Below are 19,212 nucleotides of genomic sequence, written 5' to 3'. Positions count from 1 at the left end.
AATAAAATAAATACATAAAATAAAATAGAACCTAGTATCTCCTTTATAAGAAATATTTAACTGGATCTAATGTTAACTTAAGGACCATTCTCAATTACAATTTGATCAAGCCTGACCTATGGTGGTGTAGTGGATAGAGTGTTGACCTGGGACCCTAAGCTCCCAAGTTTGAAACCCTGAGGTCTCCGGCTTGAATGCGGGGTTGCTGGCTTGAGTGTGGGATCATACACATGACCCCATGGTCACTGGCTTGAACCCAAACATCACTGGCTTGAGCCCAAGGTCGCTGGCTTGAGCCCAAGGTCGCTGGCTTGAACCCAAGGTTGCTGGCTTGAGTCAAGGGGTCACTCGGTCTGCTGGAGCCCCCTCCCCCCCATCAAGGCACATATGAGAAAGCAATCAATGAACAACTAAGGTACCATAACTATGAGTTGATGCTTCTCATCTCTCCCTTCTTGTCTCTTTCTCTCTCTCTCTCACTCACTAAAAAAAAAAAAAGAAATGTCAAAATGTTAGTCCCTCTCAATAGCCAAAATGTCTTTCATCTCAGAAGTAGTACTTACTATATCTCCCATAGGGATTAAGGAACATAGTCCTCTTTGGAAATAGGTGCCCCCCCCCCCCCATACTTTCCAAGACTGTCCTGCTCAACCAACCTTTGCCTAGTCATGTTTAGGTATTTCTTCCATTGAATTTTCCCTATTTTTCTGTGGACTGCAAAGCGTGAGAAAGGGGTTAAAGAATATTGACCAGCATGATGGCTGAGAACAAAGGCTTTGAAATGGGAGAGATAGCCCCCCCCCCCAAGTTCTCTAGCCGTGTGACCAAGAACAACCGACCTGACTTAATCTTCCCAGCTTCTTTCCCCGTAGACCTGGGACAATAGCACCCACCTGCCGTGCAGTGAGGAGGAACCCACGTGGCCTCCTGTGTGCACAGCACTCAGCACGGCGCCCCCGCCAGCCGGCAGGAATGGCAGCCCTTGTTGTTACAGCGCTCGGAAATCGCCGGGCGCTGTTTGGTTTTTCATACTCCGTGATGACAGGCATGCTGCTTGAAGAAGTGTTTGAACTCGCCTCTTTGAAAGTTCAGTTTCTCCAGGTGATCCCGCACACCTGTGATGCGGCTGATCTCAGGGTATAAATTTCCCCACTGCACCCAATTTCCTTTTCACCACGCACAATTCATTTCTGATGTTAGTCGCTGAACTTGGAACCTTCTGGTTTTGATCGGCCGGTCAGGGTTCTGCTCTGCGGCCGGTTCTTTCCTGAGCCTGCTCCATATGTTCCGGAAGGGGCGGGTCCGCCAGCCGTGCGGGCAGTCTCACCGACCCGAAGCCAGGGGACAGAGGTAGGCTGCCGCGTCCGGCGACTCGGGGTGGACAGCTGGGCGGGATGATTAATCGTTGAGCATCTTTGTTCTTTCTATTTAGTTACGGAGCTCGAGCTGTTTAAATCACTCTAAAAATAACACGCCTGACATTTCTCCGGTTTTAAAAAAACAACCTGAAGCAATCATCCTCTGCCTATTACCGAGGAAGTGTTTTCGGTGAGAAAGGAGAGAAAATTGCCTGACTTGGGGGAGAAGAAGAATTCTGAAGAGCTTCGTGGTGGAGAATATATTAAAAGCTACAAGGCTCGCCAGCGTGGCTGCAAGTGTGTATTTAAGAGGCTGAGATTGGCATCCGAGGGCCCTCAGGCTCTGTAGCGGGTCCCAAGTCTGGCATCCATGCTTGGTTGGGACCCGTATCAGATGCCCACTGCTGACACTCTCCACATAAGACACATATTTGAGATTTCTCAGCACTTAGAGCCCTCCAGGAATCCCAGAAGTGGACTTAGTAAAGTATCAGAGACCAGACATCATGGTTTGATTTCAAATTTAGCTACTTTCTTTCCTTCACACGCTGTTTTCTAACCGTAAAGGACTACTCGTTCATCTGTCGCTTGTGCCTAAGCCTGAGACCTGGTTTAAGGATTCTCCGTAGCGGCAGACTTACAACGTGGGTGTCAACATTTGCCCGTGTCGTAGGCGTGTCCCTAAAATACTTGCACAGCACACTGAAGATCATAACTGCAGATCGTCATTTAAACCCCTCCATACACCTTTCTATTTATAGGAATACCTTAGACAGCCTTTTTCTAGCTGTTCTTTTTGATAATTGCCTCTTGTAGCTGCTGATTTTTAAGAATCAGATTTAAGAAAGGTATAGAGCAGGGGTCCCCAAACTACGGCCCACGGGTCGCATGCGGCATGCGGCCCCCTGAGGCCATTTATCTGGCCCCCACTGCACTTCCGGAAGGAGCACCTCTTTCATTGGTGGTCAGTGAGAGGAGCATAGTTCTCATTGAAATACTGGTCAGTTTGTTGATTTAAATTTACTTGTTCTTTATTTTAAATATTGGATTTGTTCCTGTTTTGTTTTTTTACTTTAAAATAAGATATGTGCAGTGTGCATAGGGATTTGTCCATAGTTTTTTTTATAGTCTGGCCCTCCAACGGTCTGAGGGACAGTGAACTGGCCCCTGTGTAAAAAGTTTGGGGACCTCTGGTAGAGCATGCATGGTAACTGACTAGAAGCAGAATATGTCGATCCTTTGGTAAATAAAGTACTGACTTTGCCTTGGGGAGTTATTTTATTTAGGAGGGAAGAACTTAATATTTTTTTTAAAAGTCTCTTATGAGGTCGATTCCAGTGATACCTTTTGTTATCAGGAATTCTGTAGCAGAGGAAACCCGTAATATTGGTGATGTGTATTGGACTCCTGCTCTGTGCAGGGCTGTTCTTCTGGCTTATGTAAAGTACTGAGTTCCATCCTCACAGCGACCCATTTTACAGATGAGAAAACTGACACTCAGAGAATTGAATACTTGCCTATGACCACATTGCAGTGAAGCGGCCCGTTAGGCACAGGAATAGGTTCTGGAGGGGCTTCTTTTGCTTTACTTCTCAATGAGCTTCTTCTCCCTTCTTCCTAGGAGACCTTGCTCTCCTGCCTTTAGGCCCCAGGTTGAAAGGATATTTGTCTCTTGGACTTTAAAGGGCTGTAGCCTAGATAGTGGGTCCCCATCTTCTGGTGCTTGGGGAGTGTGGCCCGCCCCTCAACTGCTACATCTCTTTAGCTGGTTCCCTAACTCTTCTTCAGCTGCTGTTGCCTAGTTCAGAGGGGTTATGAACGTGCCCCCAACTATCCTTCCCTGTACAGACTCACTTTATTGGAAGCAGCGTGTTCCTAGATGATTGTTATTTAGGGTTTTATTTAGAGTTTCACCATTTGATGTAGTTTTCTCCTAATAGAAATCCTTGTAAGGGAAAAGAACTCAGGGTTGAAATGAGGTTTTGTTCTCAGTGAAGTCACAATGATCTCTGCTTTGGTTTGCTTAAAGCTGTTACGAAGTTACAAGGTTAGTTGTCCTCACTAAATCACTCCGGGGGTTTCCGATGACTTCAGGTTTCCTGATATCAAGGCTCCGTGTGGCTGAACAGGAGATGTACTGGCGAGGGGGTGTGTATCCTAGCACACCAGAATATCTACACCTACATCTGTATGTAAAATAGTATATACAAAAGTATCTCTAGCCTGACCAGGCGGTGGCGCAGTGGGTAGAACGTCGGACTGGGATGCGGAGGACCCAGGTTCGAGACCCTGAGGTTGTCAGCTTGAGTGCGGGCTCATCTGGTTTGAGCAGAGCTCACCAGCTTGGACCCAAGGTCGCTGGCTTAAGCAATGGGTTACTCGGTCTGCTGAAGGCCCATGGTCAAGGCACATATGAGAAAGCAATCAATGAACAACTAAGGTGTCACAACGAAAAACTAATGATGGATGCCTCTCATCTCTCTCCGTTCTCTATCCCTCTCTCTGATTCTCTCTCTGTCTCTGTAAAAAAAAAAAAAAAAAAAAAAGTAGTATCTCTAGCACAAATAGTAAAATTTAAACCGAGACTTAATTTTCTTGGTAAATTTGGTTTAATACCTGCCGCACAGGGCCGATGTGAGATTAAGCAAGATGACATGTACGACATCTAGCACAGTGGTGGACCTTTAGTTATAAATATCCTGTAAATAGTAACTATCTTCCCGTCTTCGCATTCGCTCCGTTCTAGACTGGCGGCTGACTCTGACAGCCATCCCAAGTTACTAGTCTGTGCCAATGACAGGGAGCCTGTTCTTGTCAGAACCTGGATTGGTAACGGACAGGTGACCCCTCTCAGTCAATCACAAAGGAGGATCTTTTCTAAGGCCTCTGACAAAAGCTTCCTTTTTCTTCTAAGAAAGAGATTCAAGAAATAGGTGGCTCACCCTCTTCTTCCTCCGGAATGCTTGTCTGGATATGATACTTGGAACTGCTCTCGTTCCCATTTTATGACCTGAGGGCAAAGCCCTCTGAGTCTGGAGGGTAGAGATTGTGGTGGACACAGTGGCCCCCAGGGAGTCCACGTCCTTGTCCCTGGAGCCTGGGACTATACCCCTTTACGCTGCAACAGTGACCTTGCAGGTGTGATTAAGGGTGTGGGCCTTGAGGGGCAGAGGTTAGTTTGGATTATTTGAATGGGCACAATGTAATCACAAGGGTCCTTGAAAGTGGAAGAGGAAGGCCTGGTGGCACAGTGGATAGAGCATCGACCTGGGATGCTGAGGTCCCAGGTTCAAAACCCCAAGGTCACCAGTTTGAGCATGGGTTCATCTGGCTTAAGTGCAGGCTCACCAGCTTGAGCGAGGGGTCACTGACTTGAGTGCAGGATCATCAACGTGATCTCAAGGTTGCTGACTTGAGCCCAAAGGTACTGGCTTGAACCCAAGGTCGCTAGCTTGAGCCCAGGGTCGCTGGCCTGAGCAAGGGATCACTGGCTCAGCTGGAGCACTCCCCACCCCCACCCAGTCGAGGCACATATGAGAAGCAATCAATGAACAACTAGGATGCTGCAACTACGAGTTGATGCTTCTCTCATCTCTCTCCTTTCCCCTCTCTCTCCCTCTCTCCCTCCCTCTCTCTCTCTCTCTTTAAAAAAAACTTGGAAGAAGGAGGCAGGAGAGTCAGTGTCAGAGGGATGCAGTGTGACAAAGATGTCACCACTCATTGCTGACTCTAAAGATGGAAGGGGCCACGAGCCAAGGGATGCAGGCAGCCTCTGAACCTGGCAAAAGCAAGGACACAGGCTCTTCCTTGGAGCCTCCAGAGAGGAGTGCAGCCCTGCTGACGCACTGACTTTAACCCAGTGCGACCTGCATCAGACTTCCAACCTCCAGAACTGTAAGAGAAGACACTTGTGTTGTTTTAAGCCACCAAGTCTATGGTAATTTGTTACAGCAGCAGCAGGAAATTAATGCAGGGACGGAAAGAACCTGGATACATAGTGGCTTTGCTGAATTTCTGAACCAGCTGGCCCTGGAGCTACCCCTGAATTTCTCAGCACAGGAGGCAGTCTTTCTATGTTGTTTGTTTGGTTTGAGTCTGATTCTCTGCTACTTGTAGCCTCAGCTGTCCTGATTGATACACACATGCTTAGCAGAGTTACTGTATATAAAGTGGACTCTAAATAAGTATTCCTTGAATTGCGAAAAAGTGTTGGAGAAAAGCCCCAGAATTCACATCTAAAGAAGCAGGGCTGTTTTCTGATCCTAAGTGTAATAACTTAAAACTTTTTTTTTTTTTAATAAAAGACACAAAAGATGTTTGGACCGACGGATAAATTACTGGAACACTGAGATGGTCTGGAACTACAGCAGGTGCACTTTCCAATTGCCAGATTCATTTCCTATTGTGACCTCCAGGCATTCGAAATTCTACTTTCCAAAATACCATTTCCCAGCATTCTGTGACCATGCCAAGAAGTGATTATTTTTACAAATCCAGACGATTTCCTAATTTAGGATAGCTCCGGCAGAGGTGGGAACGGAGGGGGACTTCGCCTCCTTCTCCGTCTCCGCGGAGTGGGAACGGGACCGCTCCCACTGAATGCTGCTGACAACCCTGAAAGCAGTTATCATCGGACAGCTGTTCCGTGGCCTCAGTGAACTCAGCTGGAGGCCCAGCCCGGCTGCAGATCCAAGAGGCCAAAGATCAAATGCTATTTTGGTTGGTTTCCAGGCCTTCACCCTACCACCTCTGGGTTTCAAATTAGCTTTTTAATTTCTTCTCCAAAGACCATCCCAGGCCCCACACCTCCATTCGCCTCACCCCCCCCCACTCCCCAAATACACTCGCTGAGCACCACCTCCCACTCTCCCTCCCCTTCACCAGAAAGGTCTTCCTTCTGAAGCCGGTGAAGAGCGTGTCCCTGGGAAACGGGACTCCCTGTCACAGCCTCCAGCCGCTCTCTGCGCGTCCAGCCAGGGCCTCTTCTATTGGTCGCATATTTAATATATTCTATTCAACACCTTTGGTTGTGATGGTCCCCTGGGATCTGACTTGTACTGTAAGGGGAGTGGGGCAGGTGGGGGCTGGGGGGGCCGTGCGTGCAGGGGACAGGCCATCACAAGCCTAATTCCCAGACGGGGGACGGGCCGTGGACCACACAGGGTTGGTGAACCAGTGTCAGTGAGCTTCCGGGCCTGGGAAGTGAACCCTCTGGCTCCCCACACCAATTTCTAGCCAAGCTGGGCTCTAGAAACAAGAAGAGCTTAAAAGAAGACAGAGGCCCAGCCCATCCTACTGAGAGTTCCCTAGAGGACTTGCATAGGGAGGTCCGCGACAGCGGGAGGGGGAGTTCGTTCACTGGGGTGCTCTCTATGTGACTTGACCTTGCAGGGCTGATCTTTCAGGTGCTCATGTGTGTACAGGAACCTCTCGTTCTGCTGCTGTCGTTCAGAGAGCCAGAAGTCATGGTCACCTTGGCCATCGGCCCCTGCTTTTATTTCTCCACCCGCCCTTCCTTAGGCTCAGCATCAACCCCTAAAGCTGGGTACTTCCTACGTCCCATCAGAACCTCTCAGAACTACACTGTGTTTTAAAGGACCGATTCCCTCTCCTAGGAAGCAATATAATTGCGTAAAGAAATTCTAGTGTTCAGAAATAGAAATACATTTATATTAAACTTCTAGTTGAACAAAGTTTTTTGTTTTCTATTTTTCTTTTTCAATTTGGTAGCTAAATGCCATTATCGGTTGAAGAGAGTTTTCTTTCCCCCTTACCCACCTTTCTCTAGCATCGGTCTTCTTCCCCACGAGCACTCTTGTGTGTGAAAGGAGGGAAAAGAGAGCTAATCATTTCAGGTATGTCCGGCCAGACAAAGCTCCCCCCGGAAGTTCTCAAGGGCTGAGACTGTCTGGGGTTAAAATATATTAAGATATTTAGAGTAAAACATCAGAGAAGATTCCAGATTATGAGTTGCTGGAATTTGAGTCCCACACCAGCCCCATCATGGTGATGATGAAACAGCTGTTGGGACCTGTCTCATACTCACTCGTTATTATTTGACCCCAACCGAACAAATCATGCACCTTCGACTAAGAAACATTACAGTCGGTTCCTCTACATTTTAGCTGTAAATCACCAAGTTAAGAGATTGAAGAGAAAAGCATACATCAGGTGAAGCTCAAATGAAACCAAACAAGAAAAAAGACCCAAACTGCCCAACTCAAGTTTTCTAAGCAGCGAGACTTTTGTTCAGTTTTCTAAGAATGCAGGGACTGTGTACATATGTGTGTGTGTGTGTGTGTGTGTGTGTGTGTGTATATGTATATATATATATTATGTGTATATTTAAATTGCACACATGTTTCTTATCATTTAGGGGGGAAAATACTCAGCACCTTGAGTATTTTTTCCTTCTTCTATAAATACTTACTTTTCCTTGAAAGGGAAACTTAGAGATGGGCTTATTTATAAAGTTATAGAAATAATTTAGACATATGTATTGTGGGAGCTAAATTATAACTCTTGGAATAGGAACTTTCATTACTCTTAGCAGCCACAAGCTAGACACTATTTTAAGTTCTATAAGTCATTTAGAAACCGTGAACTCTAGCAGGGGCCATATCTATGTCACAGGCACCATCTCATTTAGAAAAATTACAAAAGACATTGTATCCAAAGGGAATCAGTGCTTACTTTGGAAGATTACATTAAACGTTGAAATAATGCCTGGTGTAAGTTCTCCAATAGATTGTCTGTCCTCGTAGATAGCAGACTTAGTAACAAAGTGTGAGATGAAAAGATGAGATGCAGTGACATTGACTTGTGTGACCCCGCTGTTTTCTCTGCCAGGAGATGGATTTTAAGCAGAACCAGCTCCAGCTAGTCTTTGAGCCAGACTTTAAGAAGTTAATGGGATCATGGTGAGGTTGAGATCTGGGAAAAGTGAACAATTCAGAAGATAAATGCTGGAAGGGAAAGGCAGTATAAACAGAGGAGAGAGTTCTGAAATTCATGCAGAAGTTTTGTGGGCTAAAGGTTGTGTGGGCGCCATTACTTGAAGATGGAGTGAAGGAGTGATGCAAGGCAAAGCTGTCTGATCCATTTTTGTGTTCCCGGGGCTGAGCAAGGCGCCGGGTGCACAGTCTGTGCTCTGCAAATGCCTGTTCTGTTGTTAGAAGGCAGGAGAAGGTAGCGCCCATCAGGGAGAGAGGCCACACAGGGGGCCTTGTTTCAGGACGTCAGTTGGACTTCTTCCATTGGTGGAGAAGAGCATGCACGCGCACCAAATACTGAGCAGAGCATGCAGCTCTTGTCTCCGACTCCTTTCACCGAGAAGACATGCGTCTGAGACTCACTCACGTTGTGTGTATCAGTAGTTTTCTTTTTAGCGCAGAAGAATATTCCACTGTATCTCTGTACCGCAACTCGTCCATTCATTCACCAGCTGAAGGTTCCAGCTTTTGACAATATTGAATAAAGATGCTGCAAACAATTTATGTTTAAATTTTTGTGTGAACAAATGTTTTTCTTTCTCTTGAGTAAATGCCCAGGAATAGAATTGCTGGTTTATAGGGTAAGCATTGGTTTAGTTTGCTGAGAAATTGACAAACTGTTTCCCAGAGTGTCTGCACCAGCAGCGTGTGAGAATTTCAGTTGTAGCTCATTCTTCTCAGTTCCTGGTATTGTCATTCAAATATTCAAAAACAATGTTTTGGCCCTGGCCGGTTGGCTCAGTAGTAGAGCGTTGGCCTAGCGTGCAGGAGTCCTGGGTTCGATTCCCAGCCAGGGCACACAGGAGAAGCACCCATCTGCTTTTCTACCCCTCCCCCTCTCCTTCCTCTCTGTCTCTCTCTTCCCCTCCTGCAGCCAAGGCTCCATTGGAGCAAAGTTTGCCCGGGCGCTGAGGATGGCTCTGTGGCCTCTGCCTCAGGCACTAGAATGGTTCTGGTTGCAACAGAGCAATGACCCAGACGGGCAGGGGCATGCCGGGTGGATCCCGGTCGGGTGCATGCGGGAGTCTGTCTGACTGCCTCCCCGTTTCCAGCTTCAGAAAAATACAACAACAACAAAAAAAACAAAAACAAACAAAAAAACCCAAAAACAATGTTTTGTATAATTCTTTTTTTGATTGATTGATTTTTAGAGACAGGAGAGAAAGATAGAATGAGAGAGAGAGAGGGAGAGAGAGAGAGAGAGAGAGAAGCATTCATTTGTTGTTCTGCTTAGTTGCATATTCATTGGTCACTTCCCATATGCGCCCTGACCAGGTTGGAACCTGCAACCTTGGTGTTGAGGGATGATGCTCTAACTGAGCTAACTAGCTGGGGCCCAAAAACTTTTTACTCATTTTTTAGTACAGTATCTCTTTAAAATTTTTTCTATTAATACTTTTTATAGAGCTTACCTTTACACTTCAAAAGCAAAATCTCTTTCTGAAGAGTGAAATTTTTATATTAAGTTTGTTTTAAAAAATAGGGCCGATTCTCATTATTTGTGGTGCTTCTGTTCCATAAAGTCACCATGAACACTGAATTAATGAGAATTGAGCCCCCACTACCGGGGTCATACAGGGTTAAGTCCCCACAAGCCTTTGGCCACAGCGTTTTCACAACTGATCAATATGTAGCCTTGTTTTAAGTATGTTTCTGTCTAAAGACACATGATTTAATAAGTTTTGTTGATTTGTCACCAGTGAGCTCATGGTCAACATTCTGAACAATGCCTATCTAATAATACTACATACATTTTCCCTCTAAGGCACGTCACAACCAATACTTGAGCGTCGTTCTAAATGAGCGAAATCACTAACAAAAAGCACAAAATTGTGAAAAACAGGGCACCAAATAGACTAGGAAGGAGACCCTTGTTTCGAATATGAGACGTGACATCAAGAAGGGGGAAACGTCACCGAGCCTCTCCTCAGCTGGGAATGTCACTCAGGGGACCCAGGTTTGTGCCACTTTGCACATGTCTAGTCATGAGTGTGAAAGTGCCCCAGTATTGTATTCGGGGTTACAAATCAGTATCGATGAGTAGCTAAATTGACCCATATTATGTATTTTAGATCGTGCTTAAATTTTGTTCAGTTTAAACAATGATACGTAGTAATTTGGTGTAATGCCAAACATAATTAGACATGTCTGTTGCAATAAATTGATGTGAGATAATTAACTTGCTAACTTAGTACCATGGAATATGCAGGTTGCTCCTAAAATGTTCCTAAGATTTTACCCTATTGCAAAAACATACTCTTATTTATGTTAGAGCCCGTACACCATTCCAATGTATTAAGCATGCAGTTAATTCTCCAAAAGTAGTATAAAATGTTGACCTCCAAATTTTATCATAGTTATTGCTATAGGGTGTGTGTTTAAATTCGCAGAGACAGATTAATGTACCAAACAAACCTCTATTGCCTAAAAGTAATTATAATTTTTCTAGATTGACTGTCGATCTGATCGAGGCCCCAAAGAAATCACCCCTCTTTACTAAGACAGAACAATAAATTGGTTTTCCTGAATACAGTGGGTGAAGAATCCAAGTTCTTGACCTTGAATATTTCACTGGTAGTGTTCTGTGCAGTAGGGAACAATCAGGATGACATTTGCTGAAATGTCTGAGATTTATAACTTAATAGCTTGAGCATATGTGCCAAAAAATAGAAATCTTAAATCCCATCAAATCAAAATTAATTCCCTATTAGCATCCTAGCACATAGTACAGTGCAGGTGGCGTAATAAGCTGTCCCTCTCCATATATTGTTACAAAACAAGCTGTTTGGGCGGTGACATGAAACATTGTGTGTCTTCTCTCTCGCTCTCTGTGGGAAACAGAAAACAACCCAACCGCTGCTCAGTCATTCTCGGTGTGGATTTTGGCATTTTATTAGGAAGTGCTATCTCACAAACCTTTTCACTGAGACGTACATGCAACTCTTGGGAAACTGCTGAATTCCCTGGCTTTGTACTCCCGCCAAAACCCCGTTGCTTCTCCCCTTTATTAACAACTGCATATTTACCCCTCCCTATCTGTGCGAGAGGAGCCCAGGCAGCACTCCCTTGCAAAGGAAAACAGTAGTTTGCTTCCTCCCTCTCACTAGCTTGGCAGAAATTAATCCCCTGGGCTAGATGTCTTCTTTCCATTCAGCTTTAATTTAATAGTGTGAACTGTGGACCAAGGGGTACTAGCAGAAATGGTACAATCATGATTGTGTTTCTTCATTAAGATGTGTTTTTGAAACATGTGGCAAAATTGTTCATGACATGTTGTCATTAAGCCTTCAATTAGTCTAGAAAAGTAGATGATGGTGTTGCTAAGTTGGCTTCCAATAAATATGCAGTCGGTCAGCAAACATTTAGTGAGGATCTACTATGTGCCAGGCATTCTTCTAGGCCAGTGGTAGTCAACCTGGTCCCTCCCGCCCACTAGTGGGCGCTCCAGCTTTCATGGTGGGTGGTAGCGGAGCAACCAAAGTATAAATAAAAAGATAGATTTAGCCCTGGCCGGTTGGCTCAGCGGTAGAGCGTCGGCCTAGCGTGCGGAGGACCCGGGTTCAATTCCCGGCCAGGGCACATAGGAGAAGCGCCCATTTGCTTCTCCACCCCTCCGCCGCGCCTTCCTCTCTGTCTCTCTCTTCCCCTCCCGCAGCCAAGGCTCCATTGGAGCAAAGATGGCCCGGGCGCTGGGGATGGCTCTGTGGCCTCTGCCCCAGGCGCTAGAGTGGCTCTGGTCGCAACATGGCGACACCCAGGAGGGTCGCAACATGGCGACGCCCAGGATGGGCAGAGCATCGCCCCCTGGTGGGCAGAGCGTCGCCCCCTGGTGGGCGTGCCGGGTGGATCCCGGTCGGGCGCATGCGGGAGTCTGTCTAACTGTCTCTCCCTGTTTCCAGCTTCAGAAAAATGCAAAAAAAAAAAAAAAAAAAAAAGATAGATTTAACTATAGTAAGTTGTTTTATAAAGGTTTATTCTGCCAAACTTAGTGAAAATCCGGCATAAAGTACTTGGTAAGTAATTATTATTATTATATGTTTTAACTTGCTGTAACTCTGCTTTATAAATTTTATAAAGTAAAGTTACTTCCCTACTTTATAAATCACCATGACTGTGGAGCCGGTGGGCAGTTAGACAGTTTTACTACTAACAGAGATACAAAGTGGGTGGTGGGTGTAACAAGGTGGACTCCCCCTGCTCTAGGCTTTAGCAGTGCCGTGGTGAATGAGAGGCCCCGGGCCCCTGTGTAAGTGCTCCATGTTCCTGTGCTGAATGTCTTGGGTTAAAATGCCTATTATTAGAAGATGACAAAAAATCAAATGCAGAAAACCTAAATGTACCTAAAGTTTCAAAATGGCTTAAAAAATGATAAGTTGAAAGCATGTTAATAGTTTATTAAAAGTGAAAAATTTGTCCCTGGCTGGCTGGCTCAGCGGTGGAGTGTCAGCCCGGTGTGTGGAAGTCCCTGGTTCGATTCCTGGTCAGAGCACACAAGAGAAGAGACCATCTGCTTCTCTACCCTCCCCCTCCCTCTTCTCTCTGTCTCTCCGTCTCTCTCCTCCCGCAGCCATGGCTCATTCGAGTGAGTTGGCCCTGAGCACTGAGCATGGCTCCATGGCCTCACCTTAGGTGCTAAGATAGCTCAGTTGCCAAGCAGTGAAACAGTGGCCCCTGATGGGCAGAGCATCGTCCCCTAGCGGGCTTGCCGGGTGGATCCCAGTTGGGGCACATGCGGTAGTCTGTCTCTCTGCCTCCCCTCCTCTCACTAATAATAATAATAATAATAATAATAAGTGCAAAATTTTGGGAAATTTAATAACTCAAACTTAATACAAAATAAAACATGTCATCAGGTTGATCTATTTTTTCAAATTTGTCACTTTGGTTCCAATTTTCTTGGAACCGAATCACAGCTTGCCTGGTGTTTCAAAGCTCTTCCCTTCAGGAGCTGCACTCGTCTCATGGTCCTAGAAAAACCTCCACAGAACGCTGTTCTTCTTCCTGAGACCCTGGACTATCCTGTATGAATGGTGTAACAAGCTATACTTCTTCATTTGTTGTTGCAAAACAAACTCTCTTGGCAGTGACATGAAATATCATGTCTCTTCTTTCTCACTCGCAGTGGGAAAAGGAATAAAAGTCCTCCTCGGTCATTTCTCTTTGTGGATTTTGGCATTTCTTTGGAAAGTGCCAGTATAGCTATTTGTTTTTGATGTTGCTCTGCAAAGCTGTATGCAGCTACAGCCTTCCAAGTCACAAAGCAAACTCAGTCCCTACGAGTTCTCCCAATTCGGGTCAGAAAGGTGGGAAACTTTTATTTTTCTAGGCAGGGAGTCCGTGAATAAATACACTTGCAACCTGCTCAGCCTCCCCAAGTGCTCCTCCGCAGGCAGCCCCCTCCCTCAGAGCTGCACATCAATCTGTCGCTGATGGTCAGCGGAGCAGCGGAGAGCCAGTGTTATTGTGAGCCTACAGCGGAATGACTTGCTTCCCAGCTGGTGATCAATCTGCAGTAGACGGCCCCGTGTTTGCCTGGACAAATGAGCCGGACCCCTCTGCCACATCTCTCTGCCAACTTTTGAAAGAAAGGGTCTGTTTTCAATTCTTTTCGGGGGTAAAGAGAAAAAGTCTGTCTCCCTTAACACAACCAGCTATTGAAAAATCTATGCAAATACCCACGGCAGCGCCCTTAGTAAATTGTTTTGAGGGGTCAGGAAGTTGCACTAAAAAAAGAAGAGAGAAAAAAAAAAGTTTGTATATTCACACACACACACACACACACACACACACACAGTAAATACCTTTTGTCCTTCTTTGGCAAATGCTGTGTGCCCAAGCTGCTTGTGCCACCGCTGGAGGCTTTGTACTGCAATGTGAGAACTTCCCGGGTCAGGATTTTAGTTGCTTTCTCCAAGCTCAAGGGGAAGCCGACAGTTTGATACCAATGTGAAATGTGCTACAGAGCTTTTATTTAGGCTTATTATTATCCCTAAATAATAATAATGTGGCGGAGGGGTCCCCCTCGTTTGTCCAGGCAAACACGTTGCCACAAGTTGATTACCAGCTGAGGTGGAAATAATTCCCTTGATCCAGTGCTAATCAGAACACACAATGTGGTCTTACTAGTTATGAACTTTAAAATATATATATATTGGTCAATTGATTTCAGAAAGACAGAGAGAGGAAGGGGGGGAGAGGAGAAGCATTCATTGGTTGTTCCACTTAGTTGTGCATTCATTGGTTGCTTCCCGTACGTGCCCTGACCGGGCATCAAACCACAACCTTGGCGTCTTGGGACGATGCTCTCACCCACTGAGCAAACTGGCCAGGGCCTAGCTGTGAACTTTTAAGAGAACTTCATTAAAGTTCACTAGGGCAGAGAGGTGCCTGCACAGTCCAGAAATCATGGCATAGCAGAGGGACTCTGAGCTGGTGGAGCTGAGGAAGTAATCACGAGGAAAATGTATGGAGGGTCATGTGAGCAAGGAACGGAGTGAGGACCCACGGGCGGGAAGCAGGCGTGCCAGGAAGATCTCTTCATATTGAACGTGCTGCGACACGGGGCTCGGGTGTGTCTGCAGCCCGTGCGAGTGAGTCCCTGCTCGCCAAGGAGTATCACCCACTACAGGGGCGAGGGAGCTCTTCCTGGATGGGGACGGCAGAGGGGAAGGGTCAGAAAGAGAAGTCGTGTATCATCTGGTGGAGATTTAGTAACGCAGAGTATTGTTCTGTCTGGCCTGTGAGGATGCGAGCCCTCTGGGTAAACAGATTCTATTGCATGTAGCGCAGGTGTATGAAGGAGCAAGGGGTGATTCGCACCGGGGCCAGGGTGGGTGGAGTCCTCGTTTCTCCAGGGAAAGTGGGGGGGTCCCCAGGCCACGTTGGAGCTAGTGAAGATAAAGTAGATGAGATAGAGGGGAACTCTGGAAAGAAAGGGGAGATCACCTGAGCTTGCTGCTCAGTTGGGACATTCTTCTTGAGACGTAGAAGGGATTTCTGGCTTAGCGAGCACTTGTATCCGATCAGCTTAATGGTACCTTCCAGCGTCCTGTCCCACATGGAACTGTAGCAGGCTGTCCCACACTGCTGGATTTCATGCCCCCCGAGGGTAGGGACTGACTGTGTGTGGCCCATCTCTGCACTGTCCTCACCCACACAGATGGCACACAGGAGATGTTTGATGAACGAGCGACTCCATTCTCAGGTCTGTTTCTGCAAAGAGAAAAGAATTGAAGACCCTACAGCTGCTTTAAGAGCCGACTTAATAATTCAGGCCCAGACAGGAATAGTCCAGACTCCTAAGAATGGTGGTACTGCCCTCTGGGGTCGGACATGCGGTCCTCTGGGCCCCGCGCCTGCCTGTGAAGGTGATATGCTAGGAGAACATGCTGTAGAAGCACCTGACTCCTTTTATATTAGCTGCTGTGCCTTAGGATCTTCTCAGACATCTAAGAAACTAGCCCTAGCCCTCTCGGCCCTCCCATCTATGGGATTATCTAAATAGTTGTCAATCTAGGCCCTGGCCGGTTGGCTCAGCAGTAGAGCGTCGGCCTGGCGTGTGGAGTCCTGGGTTCGATTCCCGGCCAGGGCACACAGGAGAAGTACCCATCTGCTTCTCCACCCCTCCCCCTCTCCTTCCTCTCTGTCTCTCTCTTCCCCTCCCGCAGCCAGGGCTCCATTGGAGCAAAGATGGCCCGGGCACTGAGGACAGCTCTGTGGCCTCTGCCTCAGGTGCTAGAATGGCTCTGGATGCAACAGAGCGACGCCGGATGGATCCCGGTCGGGTGCATGCGGGAGTCTGTCTGACTGCCTCCCTGTTTCCAGCTTCGGAAAAATGAAAAAAAAAAAAAAGTTGTCAATCTATAGTCAGAACACCTCCCACTTTCACCCGCCTTTGAGTATAAACGACTTTTGATGTTAACACCCACTGAGGCTGTGTTCACATTACCTTCAAATTCTCACTGACTCTCCCCTTTACATATCTGGGGGTCCCACCAGGATACATCACACGCCCTCTGCTCCCTGAGCTGCTCCTGCACCCCCCCTCTCCATCCCCACTTAGAGACCAGGCCTGCCTCCCACCGCCATGACTGCCAGGTCCCGCGTGGCCCCATGGGACGTTGCCTAAGGGAAAGATGACTTCGTGGTAATGTGGGTCAAGGACAGGAGGAGGTCAGGAGTGAAGACGGGGAACCAGTTAAGAGGTGGCTCAAAGTTGCTTAATCACGAGCTAAAGGGCTAGACCGGAATGGTTGGGGTCGGGGGAGGGTAGGAAGAGAAGCGGACAGATTCTATTCCTGGGGTACTCTTACGCTACGTGTCAGAGAGAGTCGCTCCTCTTGAGTTTGGAGATCAGTGAAGAACGGTAAGCTTTAAATTTAGCTCGGCATTCAGAGTCCAGGGATGGTGGTCAAAGCCATGCTTCTGAACACAGGAGAGCCGAGGACTAGGACAGAGTTCCAGGGAAACTGCCGTTGATCAGAAGGGTGGTGTCTGGCAGCAGCTGGAGAGATTTCAGGAAGCCAAGGAAAACAAGGTCCTAGGATATTATGACCAAACTTTCTAAGGTTCCTTCTCCTTTCAATCTATTCTGTTCTAATGCACCCATCTTAGCATTTGATTTCCTACAGACAGGGTCGTTAATTATTTGAATATATTTGGTGCCTCCCAGTTGGCCCGAGGTGAGACTGAGCCCAGCTAGGAGGTGAGGGAGGCAGGTGAGAAGGTTGAGCAACAGGAGTGAAATCAACCCCTGGGTGCTGGAGACCCAGAGGAGGCGGGTTGTAGTGACGGAGGCTGTGTGGGCCATTGCTCACAAGGAGACTTCTGAAGGTCATCTCGAAGGGCAGTGGATTGAATCAGGCAGTGATGGGAAATGCTGTGGATGTCAGTGGCCAGTGGAGCCACCTGTTACTGGGACGAAGCGTTGACTAGGTTGGTGACGATAAGAACTGAAAGAAGGATGCATTGGAGAGAGAAAAAGGAGGAATCCTCCCACTTCGGCGATGAGTCTGAAAGGAGGTGTAAGGGCGGGGCGTGTATGGGGTGACCCCCAGCCTGTGAGCCCGTGTGTCTAGACAAGTCACACTGCCAATGACAAATCTCCACATCTGAGAGTTAGAAAACGTCTTTGAAGTCGTCTCATTCGGTGTGTCCCCGTCACTTCTAGTGGAGCAGCTCCGGGTGGAAGCCATTGGGTTGCAAATGTCATTCTCAGTTCCTTTCTTGCCGTCCCCTTCTTTCTGCCCCCCTGCCTAGTGACATTTTCCAGGGTTCCTGAAATGGGCCAGTTTACACCATCACCATGCTGAGCCTCCAGCTTTTTCCCTTCTCCGTCCTTACAAAGTGTGGAAACTCCCACGTGGAGAGGAACTTAAACAGGATCCCCTTCACCACGGGCCTCTTTACTTTCCACATACACAGTGGGGAGGGGGCCAGGCGGGGACATTTTGGTGAGAATTTAAAACCTGGTAGTTGTGGTTGTATGTTCCAGCTCCAGACTGCCCCTCCCCCACCAGGAAGGGATCATGAGGGCGCCTCCTTGATAAAGATGACAAAATTTACGCAGAGGAAAGTACACCGGTGTTAGTCACCATCGATGATTACAGTATGAGAAGATACGGCAATTGTAGTTGAAAGTCCATTTTGCAGAAAAGATAAACACCTTTGAACTGTTCACAAACAGGGATCTTTCCAGCTGTGTTGTGTACCGCTAAGTTAACATGGGTGTGGTGTTACGCTCAGTCTACAGGAAAAGAGATACTACGTGAAAATACAAAGGACATAACGGTCTTGCTCTACTTTATAAATCATCTGTTGGATCTGCTTCGGTTAGGCATGCCCCTGAAGGAGCTGGGATGCGCTATCTGGAGGCGGGGACCAGGCCCAGGAGCAGGGACAGATGCCGCCAGGCTCCCACTGCAGTGCGGGGGGGCAGCACACCGCAGCCCACCCCCTGATCTTGTGCAGTACACAGCGAGAATTTAGGTCTCTCTATTTTTAAGTGGTTGAAGAAACCCCAAAGCAGAACCCTATCTCATGACCTGAAAATGATATGAAATTCAAACATCAGTGTCCCTGACGTTTTTGGGTTTTTAAATATGGTTCTGCTCGTGTGACTCCATTTTATCTCTGGTTGCCTTTGCATTCTAGCAGCGGAGCCGAGCAGTTGTGACAGAGACATATGGCCCGCAAAGCCCGAAATCTTAACCATCTGGCCCACTGCAGACAGTGCTCACCAGCCGCTGGTCAAAAGCAGCGTTTGCCAAACTTTCAGGCGCCCGTGAGTTTCCTGGGGAGTCTTGCTCAACGACAGACTCAGAGCAGGAGGTCCGGCGGGCCTGAGAGACCGCTTTTCCGACAGGCTTGCAGACAGTGCCCACACCCCTGGCCCCTGTGTCACACTGGGTGGCCCCTGTGTCACACTGGGTGTGCCGAAGGGGAGGCAAAGCAGAGAGGTGTTTTCTGAAGGAGTGAGGATCAAACTCGTAAAGTAGGAACAGGCTCGTTTCACTTCAGCCCAGAGGCCAGACCTGGGACCGGGACGCTGCTCTGGCCGCTGCCCTAGGAAGGACTCTCCGACGATGACGACGATGACGACGATGACGGGAGACCCAGCAGCATTACTGCGGGGGCTTTGGGGAGAGGAGAAGCTGGGAGCCTCAGAAGATTCCTGAACCGGACAAGTGGTGAGACTTTCCCGAGGTGGAGAGTGGTGACTGTCCTCTCTTCCAGCCGGTGTCTTTGGTGGACAATGATGACGTGAAGATAGACCGTGAACGAGGGCAGACAGGACTGAATTGATCGCAGATACAGGCCTCCTCTGATGTACAGGTGTGGTGTTAACTGGGTGAATCTCTCTT

General features: G+C 47.4%; 1 protein-coding gene across 1 annotated transcript in view; it reads left to right on the top strand.

The window, feature by feature from the left end:
• The window catches only part of STX8 (syntaxin 8), a 227,673-nt gene that overhangs the window by 69,429 nt on the left and 139,032 nt on the right, over positions 1 to 19,212 (top strand). The window lies entirely within an intron of this gene.

The sequence above is a fragment of the Saccopteryx bilineata genome, chromosome 2, assembly GCF_036850765.1.
Source record: "Saccopteryx bilineata isolate mSacBil1 chromosome 2, mSacBil1_pri_phased_curated, whole genome shotgun sequence".
Taxonomy (NCBI): domain Eukaryota; kingdom Metazoa; phylum Chordata; class Mammalia; order Chiroptera; family Emballonuridae; genus Saccopteryx; species Saccopteryx bilineata.
Note: the sequence above shows the minus strand (reverse complement) of the source record. Positions and strands in the feature narration are given on the sequence as shown.